The sequence below is a fragment of the Spermophilus citellus genome, assembly GCF_964194105.1.
Source record: "Spermophilus citellus genome assembly, chromosome: 10".
NCBI classification, from domain to species: domain Eukaryota; kingdom Metazoa; phylum Chordata; class Mammalia; order Rodentia; family Sciuridae; genus Spermophilus; species Spermophilus citellus.
In genome coordinates, this window is record NC_138197.1 from 114,538,151 (window position 1) to 114,553,504 (window position 15,354).

The 15,354-nt window shown below is 42.4% G+C and overlaps 1 long non-coding RNA gene across 1 annotated transcript; it reads right to left on the reverse strand.

The window, feature by feature from the left end:
• Positions 1-3,702: 3,702 nt before the first annotated feature.
• On the reverse strand, positions 3,703-15,075 carry LOC308658936. The gene is made up of 3 exons (XR_014024259.1): positions 14,936-15,075; positions 14,639-14,731; positions 3,703-4,108 (listed from the first exon to the last, which is right to left on the reverse strand). It is a non-coding gene; the product is annotated as an uncharacterized lncRNA (long non-coding RNA).
• Positions 15,076-15,354: the final 279 nt, after the last annotated feature.

Here is a 15,354-nt window from a genome sequence, read left to right on the forward strand (position 1 = left end):
GGTCATTGTCCCAACCCCCCTTGCATTGTCCCAGAGTCAACTGTAGTTGATTTGATCACAGCAGGCAATGGTCAATATTGCTCCAAACTCTGCAACCTCAGTGTTCTTCCATGTTGGACCACTTTGTGTCTGCTACATAACAATATGGATTTTATTAGTTTCCTGTTGTGGCTATAATAAATTATCACACACTTAGAGACTCAAAACAAAACGCATTTGTTCCCTTAAATTCTGCAGGGTTAGGGTTAGGGACCCTACAAACTTTACCCAGTCTCACTTGGGTAAAGTCAAGGTATCAACAGGTCTGGATCCTTCTGCAAGTTCTGAGGCAAGTATCCAATTCTTTGCCTCGTCAGCTTCTACTGGCCACTGGTATTCCTTGGCTTCTGGCCCCTTCTTCCATTTTCCCAGCACATCACTCACTTTCTGCCTCCCTCCTCACACTGCCTTCTACTCTGATGGGGCCCTCATGATTTTATCAGGAACAGCCTCATAACCCAGGACAATCTCCCTACCTCAAAGTACTTAATCTCAGCTGCAGTCTCTGTTGTCATGTAAACCATACATCCATGTTCCCAAGTGTCAGGGATTAGCACATAAACCTCTTGGGAAGCCACCGTCCAGCCTTCCACTAAGATTTAACAATAAGTCTAGCTGACAGATTAAGCGGAGTTAAATAAAACAGAGCAAATTTAGGATCAAAAGCAAATGTTGGACTAACAAAATGCCCTTTTGAGTATAAATAGGTACTTTGCTTTGATGTTGTCAGCCAGCGGTTTCTTATCGTATTTCCCCTCCACAGGACAAGGGAGAATGCCTGAATTGCTTATCCATAAAGATTGTACCCTCCCTGTCTCCACAGTGTTCCATTGCTGGGACCACTGTTTTTAATCCTTTAGGGGTCTGCAGTGTGTCCAGGGGTTAGGAATTTACTACCTTTTTCTAGGAGGATGCCCTCCTGGTCTCCTGGTGATGGGATTTTATTTCTGATTGTGCTCAACAAACTTGAGGGAACTTCTCACCTTTATCAGCATAAAAATGTCCCCCCATTGTGCTTTCTTCTGAACTGGCCTCATTTCCTCTCTCAAGCTCCGACAACACAAAGTACCATCAACCCCTAGATTTTATATCCTGTGACTTGTGCACATCAGGCCTTATTGTTGTCAGTAGGTGGGTGAAAATTGGGAGCCCGGGGACACTGCACTGGGCTGAGCATGATTCATTCCACTTGGTCTATTTGGCTCCTGATGTCATTGAAGACGTCTATTCTCTCTCTTATATTAGCTGGGACAGAGTTGCCAGCAGGGAGCAGCTTGCCCTCCACCCCTGCGATAAAGTCAAGTGAGTCTGACTCTCCCCCGCAAGTCTTGTGCCCCGTCAGAACATCCACGGGCTGAGATCTTCTCTACTTAATTAGAATCTGTTTTAAGTGAGCTCGTTAGGCCCTGGGAGCCCAAAGATGCTCCTACCCAGCAGTTTTCTTTCTCTCACTCTTCTTCTGGCTTGGCACAGCCTTGTCAACAGGTGTGATCAACAGGAAAGAAGCACGCAGTGCCAGGGCTCCCATTCTGGTCCAGAATGAGAACCCACGACTGAAAAGATGGCACTCACAGCCTTAGGCAGGCTGCCACGAAATCGTCGTTCCTTGGCACCGGTGCCCGTGGCGAGCGTCTAGGCAACTTTTGATTGGGCACCATGCCCTCCAAACAGATGGGCATGAATGTAGGCAGGCAAGAGACCATTTATTTATATCAACTGTATTTGCTGAGGGCAGGGTTCCCAGCTGGGAACATCAAAACAGCTCTTTGTCCTGGCTGTCTGAACTCTGATGGAGACGACGCAGCCTTGCAAATTCAGCTAGATTAATTTTGAAAAATAAGAACAATGTTTCTATGGACACCAGGGGACATTTTTGGCTCCTATCAATGTTTCAGAGCACAGAGCAGGCTGGGCCCGAGTCATTTTAATAAAATCTTCCATCCCTGTTTGGATTTGGTGGGAGAAAGCCAAGAGAGCTTTCCAAATCAGGCCAGAATTAGGTGAACAGAGTTAGGCCCACATGGAAGCCAGCTTGGTGAGTCCTTTTACACACAATGACAAGTGGCTTCCAAAGAAAATTAAGCTCAAGTCACCCAGACTGGGGAGCTGGGAAAGCATTGTTATTGAGATCACCACGGCACTGATTTCCTAAGCATCCATTAACCTTCCTGTTGTCCCTCCTATAAGTGATGAATGGGATCCTATGCGAGCTGAAAGTGTAAAGTAGACATTAGGGTTCACTTCAATGGGAGTTTCAGTTGGATTTCATGGTAAACAGATAAATAAAAAGGAATTATTGCCTGCATTTGAACGTGAGAGCTATCATTGAGGTCTCTAAAGACAGCAACTTTAATATGAATATTAGTATTAATCACTAAAACCTATTGTTTGCTTCCAGTACATCTGGAATTTACCTGAAGCACTTTATATGCAATCTTTTGATTGATTTTCACAATAGTTACAGGAAGGTATATGGGTATTAGTATCATAACAGATGAGTCACTAAAGTTTGAAGGTACATATCAATTTTTTATGAACAAAATACCTGAGGCAGGCTAACTTTATTAAGAAAAGAGGATTATGTAGCTCATGGTTTTGGAATTTCAAGGGCATGGTACTGGTACCAGCTGGGCACTGGTGAGGGCCCTTGGCTGTATCACATCATGATGGGAGTTTGTGCATAAGGAAGAGAGCCCATGGGTGAGCCTGGAAGCCAGAGAGGCTAAGTTCCCACAGTTCCCTTCAAGGGCACACTCCCAGTGACCTAAGGACCTTCCACTAGTCTCCACCTCTTAAAGGTGCTTCACCTCCCACTGCCACATGAGGACCAAGCTCCCAGCACATGAACCTTCAGGGAAACAAACAATATCAAACCATGGTGACAGATGTACCCAAAGTTCCACAGCTCACGGCTGGGACGAGCAGGGAACAAACCTAGGACTTCCTGACAGCAAAGCCCACTGCTACATGCCATCCCACTTCCTCTCGGAACACAGGAAGCTGCCAATCTGTTAATGATTGGCTTGCCTAACTCAAAAGAGTTTTCTATATCAGTAGCCGGTGCTCCTCAAATTTTAAGGTGCTTACAAATCATCTGGGGAGGAGGCTGCCAAAATGCAGATTCTGATTTGGTAGACCTAGGAGGGGGTCCGGAGGTTTCGACCTTTCTAACAAGCCCATGATGCTGGCAGCCAGCCGCATGAGATGCTGAGAGTAGCAAGCTTTCCAACGGAGCCCAAAGTCTCAACCTGAGCTGCACATTGAAATGATCTGGGGAGATTTGGAAAAAATACCCACGCCCACTTCGTACCCCCAGAAATTCTGATTTAATTGTTGTACAGCTGTTGGGTTAGCAATTCTCTTGCTTACCAGCATTCTGCCATTTGTTTCAGATGGGAATGCTGAATGTTAAAAGATGTCATTGATTACATTCCACCCAGATGGAAAATAGGACAGAGGATGAAGATGTACCGGTGGAGGACCTTCCCAGTTCCCGGTCTGTTCATTTTCTTGACGCTGATTATTTATAACCATGCTGGAGGCAGGTTATAGGATGGGCCTGTTACTCTCGCAGTCGTCTTTAACGGGAACAGCTGGAAGCAAGACTGAGATCAGCAGCACTGTTACAATTCTGTAATGTCTGTTGACGGAGGTGATGAGAAATTACAATCAGAAACATCATCTTTCTATGGCATCGTTCTAATTATCATTTTTTGGTTGAGAGGATCTGAATAGAGAAACCCGGGGCCATTTGAATCTCAACGGTGTCAAACCTTTAATCAATTACACGTAACAAGCAATAGTATGGATCAGGTGTTCAATGATTGCATTTATTAGAGAAGCGCAATTGATTCCATGTTGGCGGATATGTGGCCGTGGCTCTTTTTAGGGTTTCCCGCTAAGTGTGATCAAACCAAACGGACTACAGATTATTAAATCCAAATCAATATTTTTGCTGGCAAAAGCAAAGCATTCGGTGAGGGGGGGGGAAGTATCCGCTTTTCAGAAGATCTCTGCCTCATGTATTATTGATGCAAAGATGATCAGATAAAAACTGGAACTTGGCAAGCTGTCAAATAAAAAATGCAGAGTGAATCAAAAATTTATAAAACAGTATTGAGTTATTACAATTCTATTACAGATACCAGTAATCATTTTTGCTGAAACAAACCCCTTATATAACTATACAGCACGATGTTAGGGTACAAGGACTTAGAACTCAACCTCATTTTGAAGGAAGAATACGACAAAATTAAAAATTAAAGGTTAAGAGTAAATGTTTTAGTCACAGTTCAATAGCAGATTGAATAAAAACAACAGAGGTTTTTTTCGTGGGTTGTTTTTTTTTTTTTTTTTTTTTTTTGATAATGACAGCATTTTCCTTCTCAGGCCACATTTTGCTGACTTCCTTGAAAAATTACTGGCATTAGATTCAGGGCAGGATGAATTGCTTTACAGAATCTGTAAACCTAATTTGTGCATGTGCCAAGCACACGCACCACACGAGACATTCGGGAGGAAAAATGACTTGCTGAGATATTTTGTCACTTATGGATTTTCTTTTATATAGAAAAAAATCCCAACTCTATACTTTTATTAGCTATCTCATCTCCTATAAGGCCCGTCTCCCACCTCTGCTGTGATGGAAGGTTTGACAATGCCAGGAATATATTCAAAAATGGAGAGACGGCTGTCACCATTCCTAAATGTTCAGAAGATAATTGCCAACCAAAGTTAGAGCATCTTGACATAGCACATCCCTTATCTCCCAAGCCAATTTGCCCATCCAAGATCAAATAAATAGCTACAATTATAAAATCAGGAAAGTCCTGAGACAGAGTCAGCATCAGAAAAATGGCACCAAGAGAGTTTGACAGTGAGATCTGTTTTTTATGTCCTTGGCTTTCTTGGTTTCTAGGTGGCTTTTTCTTGGTTCCTAGGGTCTCCTGGAGCGGAAAGCAATTCCCAAGTTAGTTAAGTTGGGAGCACACCCAGAAACACCTGTCCTGGTCCCTGGTTTGTAAGAAACAGAACTGACTCCACTTAAATGAACTTTAATCAAGAGCGGAAAGTGAGGAAAGCTTTGCTTGATCGGATCTTGAGCCAAAGTACCCAGTACCATGGCCAGCTACGATAGGGTGGCAACCTTTATTCAGACTTTGATAGACAGCACCTTCACAGGAATTACACCTCACCAGTTAGCTTTAATATTACGCACTGAACATGTCACCTGAAAGCACCAAAACCAAGAAAACCTGTGAGATTCACCAATGCCCGCGTGAAATAGCACAAAAAAGTTCAGAATGTCTGAAGCAACTGACAAATTAGGTTGAGTCATTCTTGCTTGACTTGATGCCTCATTCATGTCCCTGTGGCTTGTGTTCAGGAATGTAGGAAAAATGGAAATGCCAGGGGAATTTTACTTTTCCACCTAAAACCAACTCTAAAATGTTCCCACAACACTTGTGACGAATGAGTCTTGGGTAACTGGTTGTGTATTCATGTTCTCAAGATATTGGGCTAATTATGCCCTGTGGTCCTCCCAGTTACTAAGCAAGGGAAGTCAGCAGAGGCCAGATTAGGGGTGGAAGTGAATGGGCTATGATATGTGAAGTAAGAGCAAACTCAGTTTGAAATCACTCTGTTGCATGCCCTACCTCCACAAGAGCCCAGTCCAATATTGCTAAGGAGGGATTGCAATAAATCACCGAGTCGAACTTAAAAGCAAGTGACTAACTTTCTTCACCAGTTGGCAGTCTGGATCCACCAGCTGCCAGGCCAAGGGGTAGACTGCGAGTCTACACCCTTCGACCCCACTCCTGGGGTTTGAGTACACCTTTTATAGTCCAAAAACATATGAAAGTATAAGTGGCTGTTGCTATGATTCAAAACCATAAACAAACGTCATGAGATCTAAAATCATAAGCAGAAAAAGGAGTGGGCCCAAAAGTCCCTAGTTGAGTACAAGTTAAAGAATGGTTACTAACGTCTAGACAATCTCTGACAGGGTACATTGTCCAAGAAGAAAACGGGAACCAAAGAGAGAACACTTCACATTGTATAAGAATTGCCATTTTGTGTTGCCAAACATGCTATGCTAAGCAACTGTTGATGGGTACGGAGGTGGGGCTTTTCTTACATGAGAAAAAATTTCAAACATTTGAAGATAAGCATTTCCTACATGACGTGGAATCTCAGGGCAAAATGGAGTCTGTTTGGTTTTTGCCCATATAGCCTGGTCCACAGCATATATATATATATATATATATATATATATATATATATATATAAAACACCGTGGTGAGAATTTCATGTAGAAGGTAGTTAGTAGAAGGAGTTGTCTACATGAGCATAAACAGGGGCAGAAGCCCATTTGGACAAAGTTCAGCCACAGGATGCATTCTGGGAAATGTGACATTAGGTGATTTCGTCTTTGTGTGAACGTTGGAGAGTGCCCTTACACAAGCCCAGACGGCACAGGTCAATCACTCTCTCTGGCCTCCCGATGCAATCAAGAGACACAGTAAACACAAGATGGATGAGGTGGCTACTGGTGTAACGAGGTGTACTGTTTCACAATAAACTTCTTTTATAAGTAGGACTGCACTCTAACAATAGAAAGCAGAGTAAATACTAAACCAGCAACATAGTCATTTATTATCGAGTATTAGACACTGTACATGATTGTATGAGCTATACTTCTAACTGGCAACTTGCAGGTTTGTTTAACCTGCATACCATGAAACTGTGAGTCATGTATTGTGCTACAATGTTACAATGTAGTTTCTCAGCTCCACTGTAATATTGGGACCCTCATCATATAAGGTGGCCCGTGGTCCATCACTGATGGAAATGTGATGCAGGACTGTGAATGCAAAGCTTGCTAGGGTGAAATGTTCTCCAATGGCAGAGGCTTAGCTCGATAGGCTTAGCTGGTTCAAACTTCACTCCAGCCATTTGGATCTGTTGACTTACTTGTGTTAGAAAGTATAAAATCTCTTCATTTCCTATCATCGTTTGTGGTGTACAAATGGCCGAGAGCTGTTCGAGTAATGACTGTTTCACCAACTGGGTGAATTAGGCCACAAGGGGCCCTTTGGGGATTCCAATAGTTCTGCAGGCATTTCCCTTCTTGGGCTGAGCCTGGTACAAATGGGCAGTGATTTTGAGAATTTGATTTTGAGAATGTGGTGCTTTTGCTCACTGAAGGGGAAGTTAGGTTCTGGAAAAAGCACTGTTTGCTCTTGGAACTATGTAGTGATGGGGGGGGGAGTGGAGGGGTGGAGGGAGCAGCAGAGAAGAAAGGGGACAGAGAGGATCACCGACCCCTACCCTATTCAGTACCACTGACAAGTCCAGCTGATTCGGCCTCCTAATTATCTCGCAGGTTCATTCCCTTCTCTATTCTCACCACCACTGTGTTCCTCCAGGCCACTTTATCCCTCGCCTCCTAACTGGTTCCTCTTCCTTCTAACCAGGGCTCTTCCTATCCAGAAGTCTCCATGGCAGTGGTTCAACCAGGAGGACACTGTCTCAACTGCACCCCTCCCCTATGCTCGCCAGCAGATATGTGTGAGAGGGCACAGGAGGCTGTCACAGTAACTGGGGTGGAAGTGGGGGTTGTTGGCATGAAGGGGCAGGAATCAGGGATAGTGACAGGCCAAGGGTATTAATTTCCCATTGCCGTGATAACAAAGTACCACAAATTTCAGAACTTAAAACCACATTTGCTTATTATCTCAGTTCTGTAGGTCAGAAGTCTGACAGCATCCTAACTGCACAAAAATTCAGGTTTCAGAGCACTGCACTCCTTAACTGGAATCCCAAGGGAGAGTCCCCTTGGAAGCACATTCGGTTGTTGGCAGAATCCTGCACTGTGTAACTGTAGACTGAGGTTTCAGTTCCCTTGCTGGCTGTGAGCAGGATCTTTCTCAACCCCTAGGGACCTCCTTTGCTTCTTGGTTCATGGCTCCCATCACCTTTGAGGTAGTAAGGGTTGATTGAATCCTTTTCTTGTCTTGTGTCTTTTGACTTCTCTTCTTCTATGTTTTTTTCTAACTCTTCTTTCTTGCTGTCCCCCATGTGATTAGATTGGGCACACCAGATCAGGGAAATACAGAACAACCTCCCTAATTCAAGGTCCATAACTTTAATTCTGTCTATTAGGTCCCTTTTGCCACATAGCATGCAGTGTTGTAGGTGCCAGGAATTAGGACAGGGATGTCTTTGGTGGTGAGGGAGGATAGATATATTCGACCTTATGTATTTAAAATGATCGATCTCCTCGATAAAGAACTGCTCCAACCAAAATGCCAATAGCAGCCCCATTGAGAAATACTCAGTGGCCAATCTTTCTCAAATGTAAATCTGATTTTCTCTCTCTCTCTTGCCTTATAATCCTTCAGGGAATCCCCATTGGCCTCAAGATAAAATCCAGGGCAAAGCCTTACTATACTTACAAGAATCTCTTCATCTTTCTAGTTCACAGCTGGCTGCTCTGCCTCTCTGCCTCTTGGCTCTTGGCACATTGAACAAATTTCTGCCTGTCCTTATTGTTCTCTTACCTCTCATTCTTTACCAAGGCTCTGTCTTCCACCTGAGGAACTCTTTCCCCAAACCCTCTCCCACCTCCCTTAACCTAAGTAATTCCAACTCAACTTTCAGGTCTCACTTTGTCCCTCATGAAATTCTGCTGTAACCCTAAAGTCTTGGTTAAGAATCATTCCTATGGACTTCCAGAGCACCAACCTTTCTCTCCACACTATTTATCACATGGCTTTATAATTTCTTGCCTATCTGTTAGATTCTCCCCTAAGCTCTAAGAAGGTAAGGATGTTGTCCATCTTGTTTTCCAATGTATCTAAAGCACTCAGCTCACAACGGACATATCCTTGGCCTCCATAAATGTTCATTCATTACATAAATCACTTACTCATGTTGACTTTGATATATAGAATACAATATATTTCATCCCAACCCCTTTACAATAGATATTAAGAAAATAATCTAAAGATATCTGCATGAAATCTGAATAATTATTATTAAACCAACCAAAGTGGATAAATAACGACTCAAAAGAACACAGGACTGCAGGAGCCAAAACTAAGACCCAAACCTAGTTTCTGATTCCCAAAGCAATACCGTGATACCTTTCCAAACAAACAAATAGTGACCGATACAAGTGCTCCTCGAATTATGGTAGGATTACATGCCAACAAAGCCTTCATAAGTGGAAAATATCATAAAATCAAAGTACATTTAATACACACAGCCTACCAAATGTCATAGCTCAGCATCATGGAGCACCATAGAATTTGGGTTGTTTGGTCTTGTGATCAGGCAGCTCGCTGGGAGCCGCCGTGGCCCACTCTGGCTTCCCAGCATCACAAGGGTATAGTTCAGCATTTGGCCAGGCCAGGAAAAGATCAAAAATCAAAACTGAAGAATAGTTCCTACTGAAAAAGCATTGATTTCATAGCCATTATAAAATCAAGAAACTGAAGGATTTGTGTCTTTGTACCTATAACTAAACATTATATATTATAACACAAAGCAACTTTGTCATCTATCTAAGTGGCCACGCAACTCCCATTTCAGGACCCAGGGAAGTCCTGCTTCAGTTTATGACAAGGACAAATAATAGTCAGAAGTAACATTAACCCTCCTTGCTTGAGATAGTTAATTTTGAGTTTACAGTTCCAAAAATACTTGTGTCATGTGGTCTAATAAAGGTTGTTTGGTCTTTCAAATGAGACACAGTTCATCTTAAAATAAATAAATAAATAAATAAATAAATAAAATCAAGAAACTGTTAAACTGAGCCATCCTAAACCAGGGACTGCCTGTAGTTTATAAAGCATTACATTATAGAGTCCTCATACCCTCACTGCAAGATGAAATTGTTGAGCCTTGTTTTTAAAACATGAGGACAGCGACTCATCAAGGTTAAGTGACATGACTGACATCACACAATTTGTATATAGCAAACTATATCTAAATGCCAGATATTTTAATTCCCTTTCGCCTCTTCTAAATCTACCTCTGAACTGAGAAGAAGACAGAACTTAGATAGTCAAAGAAACTGTTTTGGCAATTTATTTTTTGGCTGCTTTATGTCATGATCTCATCCCCACTTCTACATGTACCCAACTAGTAAGGAACCTAGACCAAGAAGAAATTTATTTAGGCAAAAGGAAATTATCCACTCATGAATTCACATTCTATGGTGGCAAAACAAGAGAGAAATATGTGAATTTAAACTCCAAAATATAAGTGATTACGCCAGTTAGCTTGAGAACAAATGTTGATGATCAGTGTGATCAGAATACCTATATGATATAAAACCCAACTTTGAGAAACGAAATCTGTTCCCCTAGTGTACCGGTCAGGACTTCGTTGGTTCTACTGTGGCTAGCTTCCAAGATGGCCTCTTGGAGTCTTCACCATTTGGCATTCACACCCTCGTGTATTTCTATTCCCGCATTAAATCAGGGTTGATCTGCATGAACAATCGAATACTGAAGATGCAGTGGTGTGTCACTTTGCAGGCTGGAGCATGAGTCACATTTGTGTCATCTGCCTTGTTCTCCTGGATCCCTTAATCCAGTGGAAGTCCTCCACCATGATGACAGGGCACATCGAGCTCTAAGAAGAGGTCTCTGGGGCAGGAGGCACTGAAGACCCTTACCATTAGCCAGTCCCAACTCATTCCCATGTGTCCAAGACACCCTGAAATCAGATCCTCCATTCCTGGCTGATCTTTCAGGTGGCTGGAGCACCTCATCAAGTGGCTCCTGAATTCCTGACCCAAAAAAGCTAAGAGATAGTAATTGTGTATTGTCATCCTAGGCCACTTGGTTTTGTGGTAATTTATTATAAAGAAATAGATGACAATACTGGCTGCAAGTGACACAACTCCTATTTGAACCAGCTTTCGACAAAGTGGTACCTAGGAACCTATTAACCACAGGAAGTTCTAGGTGCATTTGGCTTCAGAGAGAGCGGAATCAGGCACGGCAGAGGTGTCAGCCCCTTCTTCTTGATCTCTTATCTCTGCTTCTCTCCGCACATGCTGAATCCTGTCACTCTTCCTCCACCTGTCAGGAAATATGGCCACCAACGTGATCAGGCATTTCATCTCACTTTATCCCACCCCAAGTTTCCAGAGTCTGAAAAATGCTACCATGGGCCTAACACAGACTCCTTACCCTGTACCAAACATTGGGGGTCACATCCATAGGAATGATGAAAGCATGTCTGTTTCCATCCTCACCATATGATCAAGGTGAGGAAAAGAACATTCCCTAGAAGTGGAATAGGTAGACAGAGTTATCCTGGAAGGAACACAAGAGGTCCAGTATCCACGGTAAGTTTGTGTGGAGCATGAGGGTTTATTTACATATGTGCCCAAGGGGTGTTTCTGTGCTGATCCTAAGGGGACACTTGGCATCACAGCTTTCATGGATCATTTCAGCATCTGGCCCTAAACACAAGTCTCTCTCCATGCAGGAGATCACATCAATGAGCAGTAAAATCAAAGAGGAAAAGAAAGAAAGGGAAAAAAAAAGAATAGACTAAAGCATCTCAAAATTAGAAAATAACTTTGAAAATTGCTTTCCCAAAAACCTAGGTGATGAGAGAGAGGAATTATCATATAATAATTCATGATAGTAGATACCTAGGCATCAAGCGCCAGTCAGGCACGTGATTTGCCTCTTATCACACAGCTCCAAAACCCCCAAGATAAGGCAAACCCATAGCACAGGCAGGCCACACAAGGAAGAAGAAACTCAGGACCTCCTGGGAAGTCTGGGAAGCTCTGAGGACAGCAGAAGCGAAACAGTGGGACCTGGGCAGGGAGAAACCATGAGCCCACAGAACTCTTAATGCAGGAGGCCAGAGCATGCCATGTCTTTAAGTTGATCCTGCTCCAAACTCCTCTTGTCAACTCCCTGCAGCGTAGATCAACCTGCCTGTTTTCTGAGCCATGCAGCACAAAGAACCTAAAATCAAGAGGGAGCCTGAACAAGCAAAAAATAATAATAATTGTGTTTTTACTCCCAGGAAAGTCTGCAAAAGTTTCATGCAGATCGTGTATTTCAATTTGTTTAGTAAAGAGAAAACTAACTCTGAAAAAAAAAAGCCATCAGCATGCCCCTTACCTTGTCATGAATTTCTAGTGAAAGCCCCAAATTGGCGCATCTGAGCTTTCTCCATCTAGCAAAGTGATAACCCTTATCAAAGAAGCAGAGTCTGAAGCAAAGAATGTCTTGCAGCCCCGATAAGCTCCAGGGCGCTGGGCCAGGGTAATGGACCATAGGAGATGGAGTGGGGGTCTGCCAAGCTCAGTAATTCGGCATTGTGGCTGCATTGGAAAATGTTTTAATTTACATTTTCAAGCGCAAAATATTTTCCCCTCATGCTTTGGCTAAATTAGGTAGTTAAAGTCTGTGAAGTGGCAGTAATTGGAAACAATGGATTTTATATTTGACATTTATTATTTTAGCAGAATCTGTTTTACATTTACATCAAACAGCCAAGGACCCCTGCAGAAGTTTCTTTTGCATTACCATTTAGCTCTAATAATGCCTTTGAATCCCCAATTCTCAATTATAATTATATCATTTCAGATGAAGTAAAAGATGGGGGTAGAGATAAAATTTCACTGGAAATTGTGCCCAATGCCTTTCTCCCCTTGCGTTGAACTTTCATAAGTTGATAATTTGCTTAATATATTTTCACTCTAATTCTTTACGGTTTTGTATTCTTCTCTAATTACTTTACATATTTTGATATTACTTCATCCAAAGTCTACTTAAGGACAAAGATCATGTTTTTTACCCTCATGGTTCTTGCTTTGAATCCAAGAACATAACGAGAATCAGGAGGTGTCTGGATGACTCTCCCCAACTGCTCTAGGAAATGGGAGCAGAACCCAGAAGAGACAGGAAGGACCGAGACAGAAACTGGTGAGTTTGTGACCCTACAAGTTTACAACAAAGGACCCCAAGGACCATTTGATAGTAAGGAAATGAGCCAGGCATAAAAAGATATGGAGTCAGAAAGAACTGGGTTTGACTCCTAATCCTACACCTTAAAACAAAGTGATCAGGGATAAGTTACTGAACCTCTCGGAGACTTGTTTCCTCATCTTGCCATAGGATAAATAATCTACCTGTTACAAAAATTCTGAATATGTGTTCACATAGTAGGCCAGATATCCTGAAGAGTCCCCAGGATCTAGATATTCTTTTCCCCAAAAGACAGTCTACTTCTTTCATGGAGGGAGAAGGTCACCATATACCATGCTTGACTTCAATGATCAAGTAAACATGGATGAAGCAAAACTTTAAAATAAAACCCAAAGACAGCCACCAGTACAAAAAAGAGAATCTGTGCCTTCAAAATCACAGGACAAACTGAAAGTGAGAGAGAATAAAAGGACACCTAAGATCACAGGAACTATAAAGCAAAATATTACAACAAAAACAATCTATGTTTTATTTGTGCAAATTAAAGTATTGGTGCCAGGAGCTGTTCACGTGTTTCACATATTTGATCTCATGTAGTTCTGACAGTGTCCTAGAGGTTAGTGTTATTAGGATGTCTATTTTAGAGGTGAGAAAACTGAGGTTTAGAACAGTAGGAACTTCTTGAATGTAACCTAAAGTAGTAAATTTGAACCAGCAGTCCATATGCAGACTAAATAATAACCCTTATGCCCCCGCAGTGCAAGAAGGGAATATATACTTATATGTCAAATATACTTCCATACATATTGATATTGGTACAAAACAATTAGTCATAAATCAGTGAAAATGTTCACCTATTTATCTCTAGGTAATGAGATTATGAGTAATCTTAATTTTCTTTTTATAGTTTTCTGCATTTTTTCCAAATTTTCTGCAATAACCATATCTTTTTATGGTCAGGGGAAAGCAGTAAAATTTACAGTAGATTGCCCTTCTTCTTGTTATATCAGGAAGCTTAAGTTCTGATATAAAATTCTCGAGATTTTCATGGGATTTATGCTTCCTGAGGGAAAATGTTTCCAAAGTGTTCTCATCATTTCTTCCAGTGGAGCCGGCGGTGAAATGAGTAGATGAAGCTGTTTGTTTTGTTGTGTCTAGAGCTTCCTGTACACATAAAACCAAAGCCAAAAGAAAAAAGGGAGGGTGGTTGCCAGAGGAAAATTTAAATAATTCCTCATCCTGGGCTCTAATTTGACTCCAAGTACAAATTTTAAAGAGCAGTTGCTGGAAGTTCCACAGATAGGTTGGAGCTGTGTCTCCGCCGTGTCGTGAATGTCATGTGAGAGGAATCTGAGAGATCCCCCAAATCCAGAAAAAGACCCCACACCCAAAGAAGGTCAGGGGTGAAATTCCCATCTGCACACATTGGCTTGGCAAATGCCACTCATATTTTCACACAGTGTCACACTGTCTTCCAAAGTATTTCCATTCTATCAAGCCACAGACATTGCAAAAAGGACCCCAATGTTTGATTCAGCCCTTCTCTTTGCAGATGAGGAAATGAGAACCTGAAATGCTACTATTTCCACCATTACCTCTCTAGACCCAGCTATGGTTCCTCGCCTCACCTGGATTCCTACGTGCTCCTCCCGGATAGCCTCGCTCCCTGGCATCCACTCATCACCATGCTGATGGCCCATGCGCCCACTCAGGGCTTCTTACTGTTCTTAGAATAAAAAACAAGGTTCTTGTCATTTCTTACAATATCTCCCGAAATCTGACCCCCATCCCTCCCACATCACCTAACTCACTCCTCTTTCATTCTCTCTGCTCTAGCAGCACTCTTCTATTTTTCAAACTTGCCATTTTTCTCTCCCACCAGAGAATCTGTGCACATATATTCTTTCCCTCTGCTTGTCATTCACCTGGATAATTTCCACTCAGAAATTTTCTCAGACTCCAGTCCAAGTTGGATCCCTCTCATGCCGCACATCCGCGTCTTTCCTAGCACCCGACACCAGTTGCAGCTTTACGTTTCTGTGCCTGTATTCCCCCACTGGATTGCAAATTCTCAGAGGAAGGGACGTGTCCATTTCATCGTGCACATATGTCATTGCCTGACACATCCCAGGGCTCCACCAGCCCTTGGATGATTAATTGAGTGGGTCAGAGTGAGTCAGTGACAGAACAGGGTCAGGGCTTCACCGCATACTATTTCCTTACACTCTGGGGGAGAAGAAAGGAATACCTGGCACCCAACTCTTCTGTGTCTAAAATTGCCTCCCATTCCCATCTTAGAAACACACTGTCAGATGTGGCATTAGATGTCATCTAATCCAAGCTT